At 36.5% G+C, this 23,717-nt stretch overlaps 1 protein-coding gene across 1 annotated transcript in view; it reads right to left on the minus strand.

Moving 5' to 3' along the window:
* The window catches only part of LOC125242518 (protein decapentaplegic-like), a 32,584-nt gene extending 12,583 nt beyond the window's left edge, over nt 1-20,001 (minus strand). Inside the window, exon 1 of the mRNA XM_048151274.1 lies at nt 19,759-20,001. The gene's annotated coding sequence lies outside the window, so the exon portion shown is untranslated. The remainder of the gene's footprint in view (nt 1-19,758) is intronic.
* Nucleotides 20,002-23,717: the final 3,716 nt, after the last annotated feature.

A 23,717-nucleotide genomic window follows, 5' to 3' on the forward strand; every position in this document is an offset into this window, starting at 1 on the left:
TTGTGAATTCGTAAGTTTTGGTAAGTATGATGATGAAAATGGTGACTTTATTTGACCCATAAAAACGTGCTAGTATCTAGTATCATTTAATTTGATATTTTGGTTCCTTTATATCGGTTTACAATGGTTAAGCAATCTAAGGGGAAAAGTATATTTGGGAAGAAAAAACAAAGGGCTTCCATATTTTAAAGTTAGTCTACTAACACGATCTCTGGTGGAGCAAACTTGATTTACGACTACATGCATGTACATGTACAATCAAATGAAATTAATTCAAAATTTCAAATGATATCCAGCATATTGTATTGGGAGTTTTCTCTTTCAAAATGCTTTTTTTTTCTTTTTATGGCCGGCAACAGACAGTCTTAAATTTCATAATCTTAAAAAATCATAATCTTATGAAATCAGATCGAGTGCACGGATTCCCATACAATTTCGCAACTGTCCACACACAGTCTTATTTTTTAAGATTATGATTTTTTTCAGATTGATCTGACAGATTGCGAATAATTTGAATTTTAAGAATGTGTGTGGCAAGGCAGTCAATCTTATTTTATAAGATTATGAATTTTTAAGATTATGAAAATTAAGACTGGCTGTTGCCGGCCTATCTCTAAATTTTTCTTTTACAACGTTACTGTACATAAATGGATTGTGTCCTAATTGGTATCAATTTGGAGTATATTTATCATGTAACCAATGCTACATCGCAAGGTGGAGCTTTAAGCGATTATTTAAAACGAATAATATTTAACAGCCAGAATTAATTAATGATGTCCTCGTGTTCATATTTTATATGGTACCTAAAAAAACCTCTCGGCAACAAAGTTTATTCACCTCACCTCCTATATCTCTCTTTGACAAAAAACCTAACTTAGTACCCAACGTTCAAAGGGCATTTAGATATACCGTATGGGGGTGCCAAACAGTAGTTGCTAGAGACAATCTTCAAATATTTAAAAGCTAGACTAATCATTCAATGTCTAAATAACCGGCCAAGCGCGGTCAGACTCGCCCACTGAGGGTTCCGTACAAACTTAAAATTATCTCATGGGTCTGAATTCTGATATATACCAAAGACATATGTAACTCCGTATAGACAGCTACAGTTTAAGAAAAAAACGTACCTGAGACCCATATAGAAATAGGTACGGTAGCCTAGATGGCGTTACACCTTTGGGGGACGCTCGGCTAGATGGCGCTAATATTAATAGGTATTTGACATTTTAACACATATCAAGCTGAGAATAGGGGCCAAATTGTCAAAAATGAGGTTTAAAGTTTTAAGCTTGTGTCGAGAGATGGCAGTCTATGCACTGTGATGTCTGTGATTACATATTTTACTTTGACAGTAACTCTCTATAATACTTGATCCTCTTTGTATGTATATATATACTTATATTCTCTAAAGACTTGACATATCGCCATCTCTTGGCGAATTAGCTAACTGATTTGCGTAAACTGTATAAACATTTAATTTTTATAACAGCAAGTATGGGATCACCATTAGGAGCAATACATGGCTCTGGTTTGTGCCTTTTGCTTATTAGTAAGTAATAAGTAAATAATAGTTAGTCCGGTTCTGTAACATCGAATACGCCATAGTAAATAAATTTATTGATCTTGATCTTGGATAGCAAACAGGCTGTCACTTGCACCACCGAAAATGAGGGGTTAAGTCGAGGTTAACCCACCATTTTATAATGTAATTTGACGGTTGACAGCCCACTAACCTTGAGTTAAGACGATACAGGAGGGGTCAATTCTCCATACAAACGCTCTCGACTATTTCATCCCTGGTTTTTGAAGATAGAGTACTGATTTTTTCAACACAGATTATTATAATTTTTATCTGTGTCGGACCGTTTAAATTTTTTGATATTCTTATTTTTAAAGACGCTAGAGCCCATCAAAAAATTCCAAAAACGGCCTTATTGATTATGGCGCAAAAAAACGGTGTGGTATTCAAAATTGGTAACAATTAGCTAAAATAACTAAACGGTCCGCACAGATAATTTCATTGTTATTCAGATTCTCAAATTTCGTTACGATTGATTAAGTTTTGAAGGAGTAAACAGTCGAGAGCGGAACCTCGATTTTAAAGATTTCTCGCAATATCTTTTAACTGAGTTGTTCTGAAAGGACATTTTTTATTGATAAATCTAGTTAATAACACTAGTATATTTAACTAAAATTCCCAAATTGAAAGTGGGGCTCCTTCCTATTTTAGCATTGTCACTCCTGTAGCGTCTTAAGCGGGTGGCGCAAGTGCAATGGCCGCTATTTTCTCTCCCATAACTACTTACTTAATATAGAAGTCCCGGAAATTCAAAAGTGTATCAATTAACAAACAATTTAAGATATAAGTTACTCATATAAGTAATATGTACAACTAACTACTTACATTTAAAACAAGTCAGGTGTGCAACATACCATAGATAATTATAAAAAGTGTCTATCGAGTTTAGTTATGTGCTACAAAAACTTAATGGTATCCATCTGCGTAGTAAATACAAAACTAATTACTTTAAACACGCATTCGTCAAGTTGAGATGAGTGAGATTGCTACCGTATGCAGATACGGGGCTACCGAAGCCGTTACGCGCAAATAACGAACCAATTCAGACTTTCCACACCTGCTAAATCAAACGAAGTAAACATACCATCCTTTACTGATTTGTTCGTGTAGAGAAGGATAGAAATATCGCAGCTTGTGCTTCAGCTGTTGGGCAAAGTCCGAGTTGAGTGGTGTTCTTGTTTTTTTCTTCATTTTTGGCGCGTGTCGCTCACGTGCCGTTATGCCAGCTCAAGCCAGCGAAAGTTAGAAGCCGCTCACCACTTTATTTATACCAGTTTTTTGAGGTTCTAGAATTTTGATCACTCAGTACTTATATCCGGGTATTAATAATTATATATGCAAGAGGTACGAGGAGCGACTGAAATGTTTAATGTAAATAATAGGTACCTAAAAATAATGAAAAATTTGGTTAACATGTAGGTAATAGGTATTTATTCGCCTAACAACAGTATCACACTATTATATTACGATAGGAGTGCTGAAAATGGAGTGTTTCAAATCGATACGGGTTTCGAATCACCTATTCGCATGTTAGTAGGTGCAACGTTGTTAAGAAGGTATAGTATGAATTTTCTGAGATGCACTTTTCGCTTTTGCCCTAATCTGTTAAACAAATACATATGGCGCTGCTTTACCGCACTAGAGCTAAAAGCAGTACCTACTTTAATTTCCTGTGTTGAAAAGACCATTTATACTGGAAACGTTCGAAACGCACTTGTATCGTAACTTAGGTACAGTTTAGGTACGACGTAGTTGTCCTGCAGTTCCACACAAGTTGCAGTTGGGTCGCAGTGCGTCTGTGTCGGCCCTAAGTTGTCTAATTAGGGATTTCACGACATGAGTAGTTGGACGGCGGTGGAGCCAAGCCGTCTGCCTCCCACGGGCGGCCGCGTCCTGCCGCTGACTCACCAATTCACGTCTCATATACTTCGTGTCATCCCCGATGACGCGCTGATTTGTCAAAACTAACCTTTCATGATAGGACATTACGAGTCAAGGCGCGCCTTCTTGAATGATACGATATATGCCCGTAATTAGACCATTAGCACGCACGCAGAGCTCAAATGCTCAATTAGATCAACGACCGTCGGGAAGATTACGTCCCGTGTTGGCTTCAATGATACTCGGGATAAAATGTTCACAATTGACAGTTCCCCATGTTCACTCTGGATTGCATTGTGTTCTTTTCCCTATTCCTAATTATCTACTAGGGTCCTATCGACTATATGCTGAATTTAGAATCGCATCTCTTTTCTCGGTTCGAATTGTTAAAGTCGTGGCCAAAAACTCCGGCAGTGGAACAAAATTCCTATACCTACTGGGTATTTGATTAGTTTTTAATTAGGTATTATTAATTACGTTTTTTTATTCATTTACAATCTCAGGTTAGGCTACTTATAATATGAATATAAAAGTAAAATATAAATACAGGTAGTTGGTAGGTACATACATATATTTACGCATGTTCCCAATTCCCAACTATTATAATTAATTATATTCTGTGATGTACCTATTCCTAAAAGAGTTTGGCAGAGCAAATTAAACTGCTCAAGTTTCAGCGCCACTGCCGCCACTCTTACCAATTAAGGAAAACTAAATCCTGACAGGTTGCTAGCCTATCGCATACACATAATTGAATCCATATCCTACAGTCGACTTCTACGAGTTCTACGACATCCATGGGAATAAAGAGAGTGGTGAAATTCTTAATCCGTCAGCAAACGGGCATAAAAATTATATTATAATTTAATATATGTATTTAAAAGAAATCAATCTAAATCGTAAACCATCACGAATAGTTGTGGTCCTCCTACCCTAAATCATAACTGTATAAAAATTATGTATCGTATCATTGTACTATTATATCTCTTTTGTGTTATAGTTTGCAATGAATATACAATATTAACAATATGGAATTGATTTCTAGGAACTTCATTTATACAGAAGCTAATCTTGTTATCTCGCAGTGCGAGTGCAACATACTGACGTGCACTGCTCGTACGCTATATGCGGGTCACATTACAACAGGAAATTATCTCCGCGCTCGTTGTCATGTAAATGGAATGAGATCTAAATACGTATAATTTACGTGCAATCTTTTTTTACAGCTGGTTTTATATCATATTCCAGACAGAATTGATTAAAAAACACCGTTTCCTGGAATTAATTCAACATGCTGGAAATAGTGTAGGTAATCCGAGTTTGACCATTGAATGACATGTGCAATTTTTTGAGGTCCCGAAAAAGTGGTTTTCGAGTTTTCATCATCATCATACCAAAAATACGAAATTCTAGGTGGCGGACATTTTTATTTTCTTGCAATCTTTAACTACCTATGAGTTCACATTATTATTTATGGTACCGTTTGGTTCTTGAGTTGAGGAACTTTCATCAAAATCTGATAATTCTGTTAGATGTGCCGTTTTTGAGCACAAACCAAAAACTAAAAAAAGCCAAAAAATTGTTCGCAATTCCTGGGGTGGAGCAAACCCGGATGCACGTATTTTAGAACCATATGAAGGTATTAAGACAATTTGGCAATTCTTCAAATTTCAATAATTCTTCAAAAAAATCTGACTTGACTGAATTTACGCGTCTGTAGATACATAAACCTACACCAGTCCATGTTAATTTAATAAAGTAGGTAGGTAGGTACTTACAGCTTTCTAGAATTAAAGGAAAGGACTGGCTTAGTGGTACCTATAAGGTCCTATTTGTGAGTGTGTTTAGTAACACGTCCCACTTTGTCGGTTACCATTAAAGCGAGATTTACTTGTATCTTTATATAAATATACTGACAAAGCGGCTTTATAGCAATCGACAAAGTAGGACGTTTTCCCGTGCACACTCACATTTTTGTGTATGAACATGAACCTAAGAACTGACTATAACGACTAGGTATAGGTACCTAATAAAATCGTGACAAAACCTGTAGTTCAGTATCCTGTAGTTCTTTTGATATTTTTATTATTATCAAAAATGATATTTAAATTATTACACACTGGCAAGTTATAACTTAAAAAGTATATATTAATTATATAAAACATTGACTACGATCGTGTAACCTCACGCTTAATAAATAATGAGTAATATAACAATTAGGCACACATTCAAACTGTCAAACCATGACAAAATCTTAACTTAAATACCATAGCACAGCAGTTCTCAAAAAGTTTGTACATAGCCACGTCATCAAATTTTAATTGATCCTGTTTTGTTACCAACATTTAGTGATATAAGTCGACTTTTGTAAGATATATACAGGATAATTGTTATAATTACTTAAGAAAATATAGATACTAGAGAACCTTAATAACCAAATAAAACTTACTCTCAATTCATGGAATAAATCTTGGTAACAAAAAAGGAATAAAAAAAACAAATTTCACTTTTTCCTTAATTTTTGTACAAACTTTTCGAGAACTGCTGAGCGACGTAAGAGTAAGATAAGATATGATATTGATTAACTGATATGAATTAACGGACTGTTTTTTAATTAGGTCTAGACAGAGCCTAGCTAGAGGGAAATTAGGATCAGTGAGTTAGTTTCCGACGTTTCCGTCCCCTAAGTCTGGTTTTCGTCCACACGGAACAGCATATAATTTACTACATTTTAATATGGTACTTGTGAAACATAAACAATAATGAGTCAAGTTATAATTAGGTAATTATGTCAAATAAAATTTTCCTATCTTAAATGTTTCCACTCTGTGTACAATATCATCTTACAGCCGCATTTTTAATCAGTGTCAGCATGTCATATAAAACTCTTAATACTACATGTATATAAGAGACCAGACACGTGCCTATGCCTAATTGGTAACATACTGATTATTTATGGTCAGTATTTACTCGCTTCTACTAATAACGAGTAACGCCATCTTCGATTTCATTTTCTCTGAACAAGGACTCAATTTCAGTTCCCTTTAATTAGGAGTGATGCGTTGGCTTTCTGTTATTATAATGAAAACGTACACAACTTCATGATAAGGTTGAAATTCGGCTGATAGTTAGGAAATGCATGGAAAGGTTCCAGTTGCATTGGCAGAAGTGCATCTACTATACGAATGTGCTGATTGTTATCAGGCGGCGTCAGATTGAAGGCCGTGCACTAATTCCGGAAGGTGTGGCTCAAGATCATGCGTGAATGCGACTGTATGCATGTTTAAAGGCCATAAACTTGTAATATACTATAGTAGGTATCGTACCGACCTTGTCAACGAAGCTGGAAGTTCTAGGCTCAAATCCTAAAACATAATTTACGAGTATTTAAGTAATTATCATCATTTATCTGTGTATGGGTTTGGGTAGGTCACGTTTCTTCAATAATATTTAAAACGAAATGTATCCAAAACTTCCAAAAGCGACTTGGAGGATCTATCATAAAGACCTATACATACGTAGCCGGTTTTCAGAAAAAAATAGTCTTAAGAAAATCACATCGGGACATAATGTCATTCTAATGCTAAATAATAGTAGGTATTTATAGTAGAATAGATCCATGACGTAGGTACATGTTTTTCTTTTCTTTTTTAACCGTCGCCTCATATCTCTCAAGAAGGACGGTTATCAAGTCGTCTGTATGTTTTTTTTTTTTTTTTTTTAATGTTTGTTCCTCGATATCTCCGTCGTTACTGGACCGATTTTGAAATTTTTTTTTTGATTGAATGTATATGCATACAGATTGGTCCCATTTTCTCAGAACCCAGTTCTGATGATGGGATCCTGGAGAAATCGAGGGAACTCCTCGAATCTGAAAGGCATACATATGGTGATTCTTGTGTTTTTAAAGGAACAGCATGCATTTAGGTACGGAACAGTGACATTTGGTGCAGTGGAACTGCTGATGATGGCCAGAACGGAACTCTTCAAATCTGAACGGCACCCTTATAGTGACTTTGGTATTTTTATAAGAACAGCATGCACTTTCGTCCAGAACAGTGATATTTGGTGCAGTGGAATAGGCTACTTGACTCTTTTTCAAAGTATGTCTTATGTTATTAATTACTGTCTAATTAAACGAAAAAAAATAGTACCATATTTTATTACGACTTAAAAACCCGCAAAAAAAATATTTAAAGTTTACTTTTACTTCATCAGGCAAAAACAACATCAGCCATATTAATCTATAGAATATCTATGACATGACGTCAGTATATTTAGAAAAAATATTTCACATTGTCACACCCGTCAACGACTATGAATTTTAATACAATACATAGAGGTTGCTTCTATGGAGATCAGATTACTACCTCTAATTTCCATAGTTGATCTGAATTATGTGACGTCACTCCATCGGCCAACACCGTTTTCGGAGTCCATAATTAAAAAAAAATATACACACATCTTTAATTAAAAATATGCAGTCATCACGCACTTTTAATGCCCGCAAGCTATAAATATTGATTTCTTAAGTCAAATACTACAGAAAACAATAACTTGATGTGCTAAATTCGATACGAGTCTAGGAGCCTATTGCTGATGATGGTCAGAACCGAACTCCTCAAATCTGAACGGCACGCTTATAGTGACTTTGGTATTTTTATAAGAACAGCATGCACTTTCGTCCAGAACAGTGATATTTGGTGCAGTGGAACTGCTGATGGTGGCCAGAACCAAACTCCTCAAATCTGAACGGCACGCTTATAGTGACTTTGCCATTTTATAAGAACAGCATGCGCTTACGTCTAGAACAGTGACATTTGGTACAGTGGAACTGCTGATGATGGTCAGAACCGAACTCCTCAAATCTGAACGGCACGCTTATAGTGACTTTGGTATTTTTATAAGAACAGCATGCACTTACGTCCAGAACAGTGACATTTGGTGCAGTGGAACTGCTGATGATAGTCAGAACCGTACTCCTCAAATCTGAACGGCACACTCATAGTGACTTTGGTATTTTTGTAAGAAAAGCATGCATTTAAGTTCAGAACAGTGGCATTTATTTAGTTATGTTTGTTAAGCATATTGAGTTTTCAAGTCAAATTAAGTTTGTCAAGCTTCGATTTCTTATAATATAATCGGATTCATGAGGAATTGAGGAAAATCCTCAAACCTTAACGTTATACGTATATTCATTTGTGTTGCCATCTAATAATTAAAGCATTAAAAGCAGTTTTAAAAAATACTTACACATATAATCCAACATTCGCAAGTAGCTTTCACCAGAACCCGAAAGGCGACGGTTTTTTTCTTAAAAATTATGTATGTTTTATATTTATATGGAGGAAAAAACATGTCAATATAGGTAGGTAGGTAAAAAAAACAAAGCGCCAAATTATTATTTTATACTTATAGCCTAATATAGTCCTTCGTGTTGCGATAGAATACATAGTATTTATTATAGTAAATGAGTCAAATCAACGAAAGAATCTGCTGCGTAGTTTATTTTTTCGCACTGTTTATGGCTTTTATCGAAACCAGTCAGTAATGCTACATGGTAGGTAATTTAGAAGATGGACAGCGATTTTGTGTGATAACATTTGGATAGGCTATCGTTGTTGTTATTACATTTATTATATGTATATTATATTCTGCTGAACAGAACACGTCTTTATCCAACTTTGTAAGTTCTTGACTTTTTCATCTCGCATCCGAGGTGTTCGATTTGTGGTACAGTGGTATAATAATTAGGTGCTAAATAAAGCACGGGGGTGAAAATCCTCCATATCGACTACGGGATTTACGGGGCGTACCTGTGAATTACTCTCGATAGTAGTGTATGTCAAGACTCGGTAAGAAAATACTCAATATAGGTACAAGATTTAACATCGCTCGCTCGCTACGCTCATTGTTTTTTTCGTTTCCATACGAAAGAAGATTAGAAGACAAGTTTAATTGAGTCTTACATAGTCCATGTTTTAAATGGTGATAGTCTGGGCATGTAACACGCTACAACGATAAGCGATGGACGGCAAAAGTAACAAGAAGGAAAGGTCCAAGCGGTAGAAGCCGAAAAGCACTACCCATTAAAGCGATGGAGTGATAACATTATAGCCACAGCTGGGAAACAGTTGATAAATCATAAACCAGGCTAAAGATAGGGAGTGCTAGGTCCATGCTAGGTCAAACTGATGAAGGCCTTTATACACCAGTCAAGGGTTCCTATCCTATCCAAGAAAAAATACCGATGAAACACATCATTATTTTCATAGAAATCAATACTTTAGCAAACATTAACTATTATAATTATAAGTGAAGTACATAATATTAATATAGACATAAATGTATATAATAATACTAGAGAGATGGGAAAATATAGACATAAATGTATATAATGATAGTAAAGAGATGGGAAATAAAAGACTTTACTAGTATTATTGGTACATATGTCCTTTCCATATCTTATTATTATTCTACTGAACCATGTGGTTAGGTGGCTTGCTATCGAACCGGTCTTCACACATGCTCCACCCGACACGAATAATGATAATACATAAATAGCGAATAAGACAAAGAGCCAACAGTATCGGCCAATATGTAATAGTTTTACAAATATACGGAGGTACAGGCCAGCTAATTTATTTATTCTGCTTGGTAACTTATTAGGTACGTAAGGCTTACCTACGTTTATTGTTAGCACATAGGTATATAAAAAAGCTATTCTTTTGCGCAGTTACTATATTGAAATAACTGGACAGTATATTATGTTTAATTTATCTACTTTAATGCCTTTAAGTTATACCTACAATATACTTGTGTAAAACGACAAAAAGCAAACAAATAGGTATGTTCAATATGCACATAAGTATAAAAATTTAGATCAACCCCAAAAAGGGATATGATACCTACCTCTAAACAAGCAATTATTGTTTGTGTATTATGCATCTATATAATATACCGGTGATCTCGGAAACAGCTCTATCGATTTCGCTGAAAGTTATGAGGGTTGAAAAATCGATCTAGACTTAGGTGCCGGGAAATGCGAATTTTCGAGTTTTCATGCGTTAAGCTATATCATATTCATAAATTAAGCCAGTGCTGGACACGCTAAAGCCCAATAGATGACGTTGACACCTTTCTGTCACATTTATTGTGGCATCTACTGGACGTTGTCGAGCACTTGTGTTTTCTTTCTTGTGTTTTTACCATACCTAAACGACATGACATGACATAAATGATGGAGGAGCAAGAAAAACATTGTAAAAGTCTGTGCCCATTCGCTATGTTTTCTTACACTGACTAGTACCTACACCTACCAGAGCAAAAAACTGCGACAAGAGAGAGGTAAATGTATTACCGTTACAACATTTCGCGCAACGTACGCGCAGAAAGTTGTGGTAGGTTATGTACCTTACCTACATAAATAAACCTATTCATAAATAGGTACAAAAGGGTACTTTACTAATCAAATAACCTCCTTTCTTGGAACTGTCAAAACGAATTGTAACCATGGAATTCAATATATACAACTAGCTTTTGCCCGCGGCTTCTCTCGCGTTAGAAAGAGACAAAAAGAAGCCTATGTCACTCTCCATCCCCTCAACTATCTCCATATGAAAAATTACGTCAATTCGTCGCTCGGGTTTGCCTTGAAAGATGGACAAACAAACAGACACACACTTTCCCATTTATAATAATATAAGTATATAATTTAATTTAATATGGAATATGAATGACGTCACAGCAGTGATGGTTAAGTTACTTATTCTTTAAATTCTGTACGCGTGATTTAAAAGTAAGTAACTGCCGTCCTCATTTTTATTTTAAGAGCATTTTCAGAATTTGGGACCCCCCAATTAGCGTAAGTTGTTAACAAAAATTAATTCACTGTCAGTTTTGTGACGATAATTAAGCATGAAATTTCTATGAAAACATTGTTTTTGTGTTAATTACATAAACTTCAGCGGTAATCGGTGTCCCGAATTCTGAAAATGCCGTTAATCGTCTTGTGCTTTATTAATAAACGAAATAATTGATTGTAAAGTCGCAGTCAAATACCCTATCATTATATTATTGGACACGGCAAGGAGGGCGGTCCTCCTGGCCGGCAGACCGTGAGCTACGTGTATTTGACTAACGAAGGCCTCAGGTTGTCATGCTCCGGTGACGGCCAATCGCAGGCTTACCTACAGCATTTGTTTGATCCTCGACTGCATTTCCAAACTCTGTTCGGGTAATGGATAATTACCTACAATTCCCGTTTAAATTGCAATGCCTCTTTGCTTACTATAGTTAGCTTACTTTGCTTAGTATAATAAGTAAATAAATTTGTTTTTTATCATGCAGAAACGTCTGCGAGCGATACTACTTTTATGTTGATGCTGGTGGTACAATAATGAGTTTACTTAAATACTTACTTATTACAACTAGGGAACAAATCAAATTATTTTTATTTAATATTTTTTGATTTGTTCTTTTTCAAGTAGTCACACTACTGTATATAAATTATAAATTGTTTTTTTTTCTTTCGTGTAATTATGATATCTATTTCAATAGGCTACTAGACTCATATCGAATTTGGCATAATAAATAATTGTCTTCTGTAGTATTCCACACAAAAAAACAATATTTATAGATTTTGGGTATTAAAAGTGTAAGATGACTACGTATTTTCGATTTAAAATGTGTGTAATATTTATTTTGGCCTCCGAAAACGCTGTCAGCGATGTAGTGACGTCATCGAATTCGAACCGTACTGCATGTCAAAACAATCACTGGCATATTGAACTTTATGCCTTTATACTCGTACTTAAAAAGTCAGAAAATGTTGGTTTCGAGTAGAATGACATGATGCACAGATAATCTATAGATTAACATGGCTGTGTTGTTTTCGCCTGATTACGTAAAAGTAAACTAATAGTACATTACTACAGAGGCCGGGACAAAGGGGGGTTCCATTTCCCGCCGAGGTATGTATAGTGCTTTTCTCAAACATGGTATGAAATAAATAAAGTCTACTGAAAATAATAACTTTGGATGGCTGTATCTCCTAAACGGTGCGTCGTAGCGCAAAAATAATCGAATTTTCGTTCCCCTTTGATACCCCGTATACGCTTATAAAAAAACAAAAAGTTAAATGTATGTATGAAAACGCACCCAAAATCAAATATTGTCTAAGGCCCGTACCAGTTGCAGTTGGCACGTCTATAAAGCCCCTTATAGTTTTTTTTTTTAATTGGCTAAATACCTGGATGTTATGTCACAATTATCTGTGTTTAGAAATTAAAAAAAAAATTAGTTTAAAAAAACTAGAAAAACACGCTTTTATAAATGCACGTAAAAGCCAAAAATAAATTATGGATCGTTCAAGTTGTCTCTATTTCTGGGATGAAGAGTAAACTAAGTGCTTTTAATTATAATATTTGATTGTAAAAGCGTGGGGCGCTGTAACAGGAAAAACTTTTTGTATAACTTGCTGAGAAATCAAGTTAAGCTATGTTACGAGATGCAGTTTACACAGATTGGCGCGCTAACTGGACTTGCAGCACGACTGAAGCGCCCCACGCTTTTACAATCAAATATTATAATTAAAAGCACATAGTTTACTCTTCATCCCAGAAATAGAGACAACTTGAACGATCCATTATTTATTTTTGGCTTTTACGTGCATTTATAAAAGTGTGTTTTTCTAGTTTTTTTAAACTATAAATTTTTTGCAGGGGACTTCGCCCCCCGAACCCCCCTTTATTTGATCTTAAGAGTCACAAGAAAACCCTAACCCAACTTATTTTACATACTACGTTGATTTTTGTTTTTTGCGAGCCCCCCTTTATTTTCTCTTAAGGGTCTCAAGAAAACCCTAACCCAGCTTATTTTAAATACTACGTTGATGTTTATTTTATGCGGGGGGCTTCGCCCCCCGAGCCCCCCTTGTTCTTACTCTTCAGGGTCACATGAAAACCCTAACCCAACTTATTTTGCTTCGCCCCCCGAGCCCCCCTTTACTTGCTCTTAAGGGTCACAAGAAAACCCTATCCCAACTTATTTTAAATACTACGTTGATCTTTCTATTTTGCGGGGGCTTCGCCCCCGAGCCCCCCTTTATTTCCTCTTAAGGGTCTTAAGAAAACTATATCCCAACTTATTTTAAATACTGCGTTGATCTTTTTTTTGCGGGGGGCTCCGCCCCCCGAACTCCCCTTTATTTTATCTTAAGGGTCACAAGAAAACCCTAACCCAACTTATTTTAAATACTACGTTGATTTTTTTTGCGGGGGCTTGGCCCCCGAGCCCCCCTTTATTTGCTCTGAAGGGTCACAAGAAAACCCTAACCCAACTTATTTTAAATACTACGTTGATCTTTCTTTTTTGCGGGGGGCTCCGCCCCCCGAACCTCCCTTTATTTTATCTTAAGGGTCACAAGAAAACCCTAACCCAACTGATTTTAAATACTATGTTGATTTTTTTTTGCGGGGGGCTTTGCCCCCCGAGCCCCCCCTTTATTTGCTCTGAAGGGTCACAAGAAAACCCTAACCCAACTTATTTTAAATACTACGTTGATCTTTCTTTTTTGCGGGGGGCTCCGCCCCCCGAGCCCTCCTTTATTTGCTCTTAAGGGTCTCAAGATTAGAAAACCCGCCCTATCCCAACTTATTTTCAATACTACGTTGATCTTTCTTTTATGCGGGGGGCTTTGCCCCCCGAGCCCCCTTTATTTATTCTGAAGGGTCATAAGAAAACCCTGACCCAACTTATTTTAAATACTACGTTGATCTTTTTAGTAGTTCCAGTTCATATCTTACGGCTCCATCATCAGACCTTGAAACCTAATCGTAGTCAAAGTTCATTACAAGACTTTTCTAAGAAACCCAAAAACTACTATGATACGATATTCTATCATGTTGTTCCAGTTCATATCTTCCGGCTCCATCAGCAGACCTTGAAACCTAATCGTAGTCAAAGTTTATTACAAGACTTTTCTAAGAAACGCAAAAACAGCTATGATACGATGTTGCATCATGTAGTTCCAGTTCATATCTTCCGGCTTCATCATCAGACCTTGAAACCTAATCGTAGTCAAAGTTCATTACAAGACTTGTCTAAGAAACCCAAAAACAGCTATGATACGATGTTCCATCATTTAGTTCCAGTTCATATCTTCCGGCTTCATCATCAGACCTTGAAACCTTATCGTAGTCAAAGTTCATTTCAAGACTTTTCTAAGAAACCCAAAAACTGCTATGATACGATGTTCCATCATGTAGTTCCAGTTCATATCTTCCGGCTCCATCATCAGACCTTGAAACCTAATCGTAGTCAAAGTTCATTACAAGACTTTTCTAAGAAACCCAAAAACAGCTATGATACGATGTTCCATCATGTAGTTCCAGTTCATATCTTCCGGCTCCATCATCAGATCAGTTCAACAGTACCATATTATTGTATTGTCATCAGAACTACATACAGCTGCCAATTTTCATTACGCTACGATCCTTGGAAGATGGTTAAATTAGCCTCCTTAGATTCCATTACATAGTTAGTTACATACACGACGACCTAATAAAAGCGTGTTAATTAAAAAGAAGACTTTGCCGGCCTTGGCCTGCAAGGTTTGTATGAAATTCCATTATCTATCAATCGTCCTAGCCGCAGCTGCAACGTCATCAGGGTGTCCACTTTCTGGAAAGTCAGGGAAAGTCAGGGAAAAGTCAGGGAAGCTCATAGTGGTCATGGAAAGTCAGGGAAAGTCAGGGAAATTATTTTTAGGTCAGGGAAAAATTTGGCACCAAGAAAAAAATCAAAAAGTATTGAAAAAATAATATGATTTCTTGGGTTGGTCACATCCATGACAGCAAAGATGGATTGAGGTAGTGATTTTAAGGCCACTTAAAATTGTCCCTTTAGACTTTCCATGACAAGTATAGTACTTGGCCTCCATTCCAAGAGAATCTAACGAGAGATATCTTCATGCTCTAGCTGACCTTAATTTATCCGGCCCAAAATCGTAAATGCGGAAAATCCACATTTTTTTTGTACATTGCGTGCCCTACCCACATATTCCAAAATGGCGAAGGGGGTCTTGAATAAATTCAGTTATTGTGATTCAGATTAACTGGAAAGTTGCACCACAATGTCACCATGTATCTACATGTACAACATTCATAAGTCAGGTGCTTCTGTTAGGGCGACGTGAAAACGACAAACCCAAAGTCACGTCGCTGTCCAAGTATCTATCCGACAATCCAAAGCGAAGTTCCTCATGAAGCTGATGGCGCAAAACGTCACATAGAGGCGCAATTTGTATGAGTCAAAGGAGCATAGGAGGATAATAAGCGTGACGATGAGAGAACTTCAAACATTTGGAAACATAAAGGCATTATGTAGTGGCAAAACAAATGGGCATCCCGACGCATACAACAAAGAAAAAATTTCGCGCTCGCTTCGCTCGCGTTTACTATTTTTCATTTCATAAATTTAAATTCCCTTTATTTTTCGTGACAGTTTTGTTAATTTTTCATGAAATTTAAGATTTTCCGGAATCATTCCGCAACTTGCACATAACTACTCTGCTCTGATAGACTAGGTACTCCATTTTGTTTCCTATGTTATGTACATAATAACTACTACCAGCCCCAGGGACGTAAAAAAGGGGAAAAATTTTCGCGCTCGCTCCGCTCGCGAGATGTTTTTTTTCTAGTGTATTTTATCTGAAGGCTCCGAAACTCAAACTCGCTCTACCGTGATGCACGGGCCGGCACTGGTATAGCCAAAAGTAAATGGCGATAACTACCAAGTACAGATTTCGTTTACGTTAGTTTTATAAAACCAGAAATTAAAGTTTAATAGTTAACCTTAGGTACAAAAGTATGAAATGCCTTGCAAATTTTAATATTTCGTACTTCAGAAAACAAACATATCCCAGAAAAAAAATCCGTTTTTCCTTTTTACGGTACGGAACCCTAAAAAACGTTTAGGTTTTTTTTTTCAAGACAGAAAAAAAAAACGTTTTTTTTTATGCAATCCCAAGCAGAAGGGGTACTTAAAAATTGAAAATTTGGTCAGGGAAATTTTCTTAAATGGTCATGGAAAGTCAGGGAAAAGTCAGGGAATTTTTTTTCGGTTTAATAGTGGACACCCTGGTCATACTTCGCTGCCAATTATAAGGCACATAACATCAATATTTCATACCATGTTTGAGAAAAAATATTTTTTGCTGGTTTTAAGCCATAATAAAATATGGTAATATTTTATTTCGGTTAATTGGACAGTACTTAATCGTATAAGACAGACTTTACAAAAGGGTCAAGTAGCCTATAAAATTTATACTTACTTATTACTTACGCGATGGAAAAATTCAAACCTACGGCAGGGCAGGGCTCGAACTTGCGACAAATGGCTTTTGCCGGAGTCATAGGTCGCAGGTTAGAGTCCTGCCGGAGGTGTGAATTTTCCCATTTTTCTTTTAATTTAAAAATATGTAATACTAGCTTTTGCCCACGGCTTCGCTCGCGTTAGAAAGAGACAAAAAGTAGCCTATCTCATCCATCCCTTCAACTATCTACACTTAAGAAATCACGTCAATTCGTCGCTCCGTTTTGCCGTGAAAGACGGACAAACAAACAGACACACACACTTTCCCATTTATAATATTAGTATGGATTAATTAAACCTAAAATTGGTGTGCGTGTGGATTGAGTGATACATTTGTATGAGAAAAGTTATGTCTGAATATCTTTAAAACCAGACAACGAATATAAAATATTATATAGATGGTGGATATTTAGTAAAAAATTTTACTAAATGTTGAAGTACTTTCGAGTGTCTGTGGTGCTACAAATCTTAAGATATTTACATTTTTAACTTTCTCAAAACGTGTGGACTGAGTGAGCACTTACAAAAATTTATTATAAAAAAACCTGACACGTTAGTGGTTCGTTTTGTATTTTACAAATTCCCATTTCACTTTTACTAAACTATACACATATAATAGCGGTCTAAATCTTATGTTTTTCATCAAAATTCGGCTTTTCAAAAGTGTGAGGATTGAGTGAGCATAAGAAACTATTTGTAAAAAATTAAATACGTCACTAGGTGATCTAAAATTTATAGAGGTAAGTTGGCATATTTTTTACTAAATGTTAGTATATAAATATTATATGTTAAATGAATACATTCACTGTTTTCGTTGGTAGTTTGTGAGAACTGAGTGAGCACATGTTAATGACTGTATCTTTTGATTCATCTTTTTACAAATTCAGAGATTCGTTTTACAATTGTTTTAGAACTTTTACTAAATGATCAGCATATTTTTTTTATTTTCGGAAGGTGCTCATTCAATCCACATGCACACCTAAAATTGTTTGAATGATAAACACGTACATCTCTCCACTGTGTTTAGTTAATTTAGTAATAGCTCAGCGAAGCGATGGTGCGGCGTGTAAGGATCGAGAACGCAGAATATATAGGATTTTGGAGTGCAAGCGTTCATAGGCTACGGTGCCTGCTTACCAGTTTACCACTAATGCAGTAAGTATATAAAGGAAGGTTCATAGAGCGCTACTATAAATTCATTAATGTTTGCCGTTTAAAAAAACATTAGCACTGTCTAAACTACAACCTGGCAAAAAAGAGTAGACATTAATAAGTGGCAACATCGTCGTGTTGTCTCGTTTTCACACACATATTGATAAGAAAGGGATGACACGACGATTTTGCTATTTTTTAATGTCCACTCTTTTTTGCTAAGCTGTATCAAATTATTCCCTACCAAGTTCGCATGCTCTACTTATGTAGGTAATTTATTTATTTTTAACTGTGTGTAAATATAGATCAGACATTATTTATACCTATGGCTAAATCTGTTAAACAATAAGTGTTAAAAATTACGTCGCTGGTCAACTTTCTCACAAATACGAGGTACCAGCTCGGCAAAAAAGTGTAGAGAAATGGAACAATATTTTTTAAATATAGCAACACTTACTGTTTTGATACAAAAGTGTCACAATAGTTGCCATATGCAAAACGCTTTACATAGACGGTGGCCCCTATTATTTTCTATTCTTTTTGCCAGGCTGCATTAGCATTGTTAGGTAATAGAAATTTATTGAGCATTTATAAATAGCGGCATAAAGATTTTGAAATTACGTATAATAACGTGGATAACCTACAGTCAGTGGCGTTTCGTTCGCAAAGGTAAGTGAATAGTATAAATACATATTGGCTAAACGGCCAGGCTGCGTAGCCAACATGCGAATCGCCTACGCTCCGTAGCGAACGAAATACAAGTACAACCATCACAGTCGCACTATTACGTACGGAAGAGCGATAGAGACACTAAGCGTTTCATTAGGTATCTTGAATAGGATAGGATGGCTGATGTCGAATCAAATTTGTCAGCATCGCAACACTCGCATCTATGTAGTCTCATGTTCGTAGCTTAATTAAAAAACCGGCCAAGAGCGTGTCGGGCCACGCTCAGTGTAGGGTTCCGTAGTTTTTCGTATTTTTCTCAAAAACTACTGAACCTATCAAGTTCAAAATAATTTTCCTAGAAAGTCTTTACAAAGTTCTACTTTTGTGATTTTTTTCATATTTTTTAAACATATGGTTCAAAAGTTAGAGGGGGGGGACGCACTTTTTTTTCCTTTAGGAGCGATTATTACTGAAAATATTAATATTATCAAAAAACAATCTTAGTAAACCCTTATTCATTTTTAAATACCTATCCAACAATATATCACACGTTGGGGTTGGAATGAAAAAAAATATCAGCCCCCACTTTACATGTATGGGGGTACCCTAATAAAACATTTTTTTCCATTTTTTATTTTTGCACTTTGTTGGCGTGATTGATATACATATTGGTACCAAATTTCAGCTTTCTAGTGCTTACGGTTACTGAGATTATCCGCGGACGGACGGACGGACGGACGGACGGACGGACGGACGGACAGACAGACATGGCGAAACTATAAGGGTTCCTAGTTGACTACGGAACCCTAAAAAGCATCCGCCCCAGTAAGTGAATAGTGGTAGGTATTCAATCTTTGTATATTATATGTATATGTCATATTTTTCGATTTTGTTTTTTTTTGTTACAAAAAATATACATTAGGTCAATAGTCAATATTAACAACTAAAGACATTGCAGATAGCTTTTATTTGAAATCGGTAACAATTCCTTGTTTTGTATAAGCATAATAATATATGTACATGTGCAAGTTAGTTCAGGTCTCATAACAGGTTAGAGGAGGGTGAGGGGAGGCTGTAGTAGGTAGGTAAATGTAAAGACATACGTTGCTCATGGCACGTCGTGGCGAGTGCGCCGGGGCGGCGTCGCCGGGCCCGGCTCGGGCGCACCGGGGGCGCGGGCTCTCAACGAAAGTTCGATGTGAGATCGAGCGCGCATATGTAAATATCGGCACATTTACAAGCGAAAGGGTTCACCAGAGCGGCGCACTAACGCAGCGCGGGAACCAGTCCGGCGAGATTCCTACGCTGTCTGCCGATAGAAAAATGCCGAGTCCATCACTTGACGCGGTGTGGTGCGCGACGCGGCCGCTGCTCGACTGCCGCCGCCGCCCTCTCGCCGCAGCACCGCTGGTATATTTATCACTTAATTATTGAACTCGTCTGTGCAACAATTATGGAACAGCTCGCAACGCAACTCGGCTCCGACAGGAGCTGAGCGGCGCTACCGCGTCTGCGCCGCACGTTGCGTCACGCGCCAGCGCCTGCCGGCCGCCGCCGCCAGCGCAGGCCTTCAGATGTTAATCTATGTAAACCAGTAACCAATCCGATGCTCACCTGTTATTCATTTTGAACATTAACCTCCAACTTGTATCTCATAAATTTGTTTCCGTGGTATGTGCCGATGTTTATTCATAGTAAACTGTAAATAGAACAAACGCAACCACCTACATATTTACATGACAGATACCACTTGATAAGCTTTAACTTATGACCTTACAACAACTGTTATTTATAATGTAAACAGTTCATGCCTACTTGTTCAGATGGCACGGGTACCTACGTTATCTCGTGTATTCTGGAACAAGTTCACTTTGCGTCGGAGCTTTTATTACGTAAGTTGTTAATCACAAACGAGTCTTAAATATGTAGGTAATTTAAGTACCTTTGTATATCTGCATCGGAGAAAAACTTAAATAACTTAAATGAAAGGAAAAATCAAAAAATTACGAAGGCGTATAGCGATATTAACTGGCATTAGCGACTTCTCCCGGCTATTATATGTTATACTTACCTGTAAGAAACTACTTAAATAAATAAATGTTAATATGAAGGGTAACTAAGGCTATCACTAGCGGTGCCGTAGTGCACACATCAAATATCTAAGGTCTCGGGTTAATAACATTCTACCAAGTAGGTACCTAGGTACTAACGGTAACAGTTACCTATAAGTAGTGGTAAAAGCTGTAATTAGTTTATTTTTAATGTAAATACCCTATAATGGACGGTGATGCCATTATGGATAAAAAAACACAAATCCTTAAAAATAAGTACCTACAGTCAAATGGGGTGAATAGGGATGCTGGGGTGAATAGGTGCGAGAATTAAAATGTGATTTACCGGACATTTACTAAATATCTACTTACACAAAGTGTATCATAACAATTGAATGATACAATATCTGTAGAATTTTTTATAGAAATGGGAGGGCAAATCACATTTTAAGCCTCGTCTCTATTCACCTCGGCATCCCTATTCACCCCATTTGACGTATCTAAAATTAGTTTCTAAAAACTGACGGCATTGTACCATAAACAAGAGTCATAGAGCTGCTTAATTTTGAAGTTTCATTTAGTTCACAGTTATTTGAGTTATTTCTGAAGGATTTGGCGGCAAGATAAAAGTCATCAGTTTACTGAAAAAATATCAGGACGAATTCTTAGTAATGTTACTAAGAGAGCTGAATTCATGTATAAAATAATAAATAAATAATACTCGGTGTAAACTCATTCAGAGTTTTACTTACTTAGGGCCGGTTGCACAACACCGTCTGTCACCGTTAAAGCATTCGTTAAATTTTTGTATGGGAAGTTCCATTAGACATCTGCTGCGTCACGAATTATGTCTGTTAAATGTGGTTGATGCAACTAGCCCTTACTGCATTAACCATGAGATAAGCTATAAAACGAAATAGTGTTATTTTGCGAGTGTTCATAACTAGATCGATCCGGAAAACTGCATACCTCTTATGATGGATAAGGAACAATTCACTAAACCAAAATTTACAAGAAACAATCCTATGTTAAAATAACCACAACTATTTTTATTTGGGGGATAAAAAATTGACTTTTTGACTTTTGATTGAATTGATTACCTATTTCACTGTCCATAATGGGGGATCCTTACTTCAGATTCAGAACTGACGTCCATGACTGGAGAAAAAACACCTCGTTTTAATTTGTTAACTATGAGGAAACTAACGGCTCAGCCACGACATTGGTCTAAGCGCGACAGCGGTGAGCGGCGGCTATACATTGGAGCGAGACACAGCGATGGGACTTTCATTCGCACGTATGGCTACCGCTCACCGCTGTCGCGCTTAGACCAATGTCGTGGCTGGGCCGTAATACTTAGCAGTATTTATTCTGCAATATGCTTGAAATGTAAAAGAAGAATACCTAGTACATTCAAGTTTTAACAAGGTTAACGGTAGAATTTTTACATGTATCAGCGAAATATCAAGAATAGGCAAAATGTTATCTTAAACTGTCCATGATTGGGTCCGTCACCTTACCTGTTCCTAGTAGTCCTAATAAAATCTAACAAGCTATTTCCAATATACTCTGGCTAACCTTTTTCATAAGCTTGCACCTAAGTTCACTTTGCGCACTAACATTTTAAGATGTGCTGCCTGATTTGGAAATTTTAGGTAATCATTTACGTGTAAAAAAACCACTCGTGCTCAGGGGAGTGGCTCATAAAATTATAATAATGACAACTCGGGTGAAAAATATTGCGCAAAAATCGCTAAAGTCAAGGTTTTGTATTCTACTGATTAATAAAGTTATTTGTGTCTATAATGTTTTGCATTTTTGTCTAATTGATCCAATCAATTTGATCAGTTTTTATCCGCTCTTTGCAGCGTAAACTTCAATGTCGGGTAAATCCACGGTAAATCGATTCTGCTTTATGGTTGATTATTTTTCAGATGATAAGTATACTCAGATACTTCCATGTTTTCAGTGGAAAAACGCAAACAGTCACTACTTTAAAAAAAAACTTGTATCTTCGTCTGTCAATGAAAAGAAAATTGTAGTAAAGTATGTATGGAAGAATATAGACTTACTGCGTTTTAACTTTGAGGAGCAGCGTGAGATACGAGATTTTTTCACAGTACTGACGAAACGCTACGCTACGAGAACATGGAGTACACTTTTGACGTGATAACGTCTAATAACTCGTTACTACGGGCAGCATGCATGAAAAAGATGACGTCATTGTCCCGTTTCCCAATATAGCTTAAGCGCCATCTATTGGCGCGCATTGGAACTAAGCGGCTGATCAATGCGCTCGGTATGGTTGTAGCGTGTGGCCTGAGTAAAGCACCACAGCTGCGACAGATGGCGCGCCCGTGTTTATTATTTTTGAGTGTTTGTAATTAAAAAACATGAAAGATTGCATTAAAATAAGCATCTTTTATAGAATGAAGTTGTTTGAAAAACCTACTTATTTAGGAGTTAGAGCAGTACGAAGTTGCGAATTTTCCCATAGTATTTACTAAGGCGCCAGAGACTTAATAAATTTACGATGATTTTTTTTTACCAATATAACCTATGTTAATATTGATAAATCATATAGAACACGTTTAAATAAGGATGTTTTGTTATATAAACTTTTTCTTCTCCATTAATATTTACTGAGATATTAGGGTTCTAAGATTAGTAAATGGCACTAGCACTTTAATAAAATTAACGCGTGTCTCGCAAACGGTCTAGGATACAAAATGACGACTTTTATATAGGTATAGGTTAGGTTCGTTAGGTATCTTCAAACGGCCGAAGGCTCCGATTCTGTAGCAGTTTCTGTAATAAGCGGGCTCCGTCGATATCGCTTTCTGTCTCTGGCGCCTTAGTAATGCTACGGGAAAATTTTGCAACTTTGCACCACTCTAACTCCTAAATTAGTAGGTTTTAAAAAAAACTTTAATTTATAAAAGATGCTTATTTTAATGCATTCTTTCTAATAAGAACAAAACACTATGCTAGAAAGAGTGCAGAGGAAGTTC

This window comes from Leguminivora glycinivorella, chromosome 1 (genome assembly GCF_023078275.1).
Source record: "Leguminivora glycinivorella isolate SPB_JAAS2020 chromosome 1, LegGlyc_1.1, whole genome shotgun sequence".
NCBI lineage: Eukaryota > Metazoa > Arthropoda > Insecta > Lepidoptera > Tortricidae > Leguminivora > Leguminivora glycinivorella.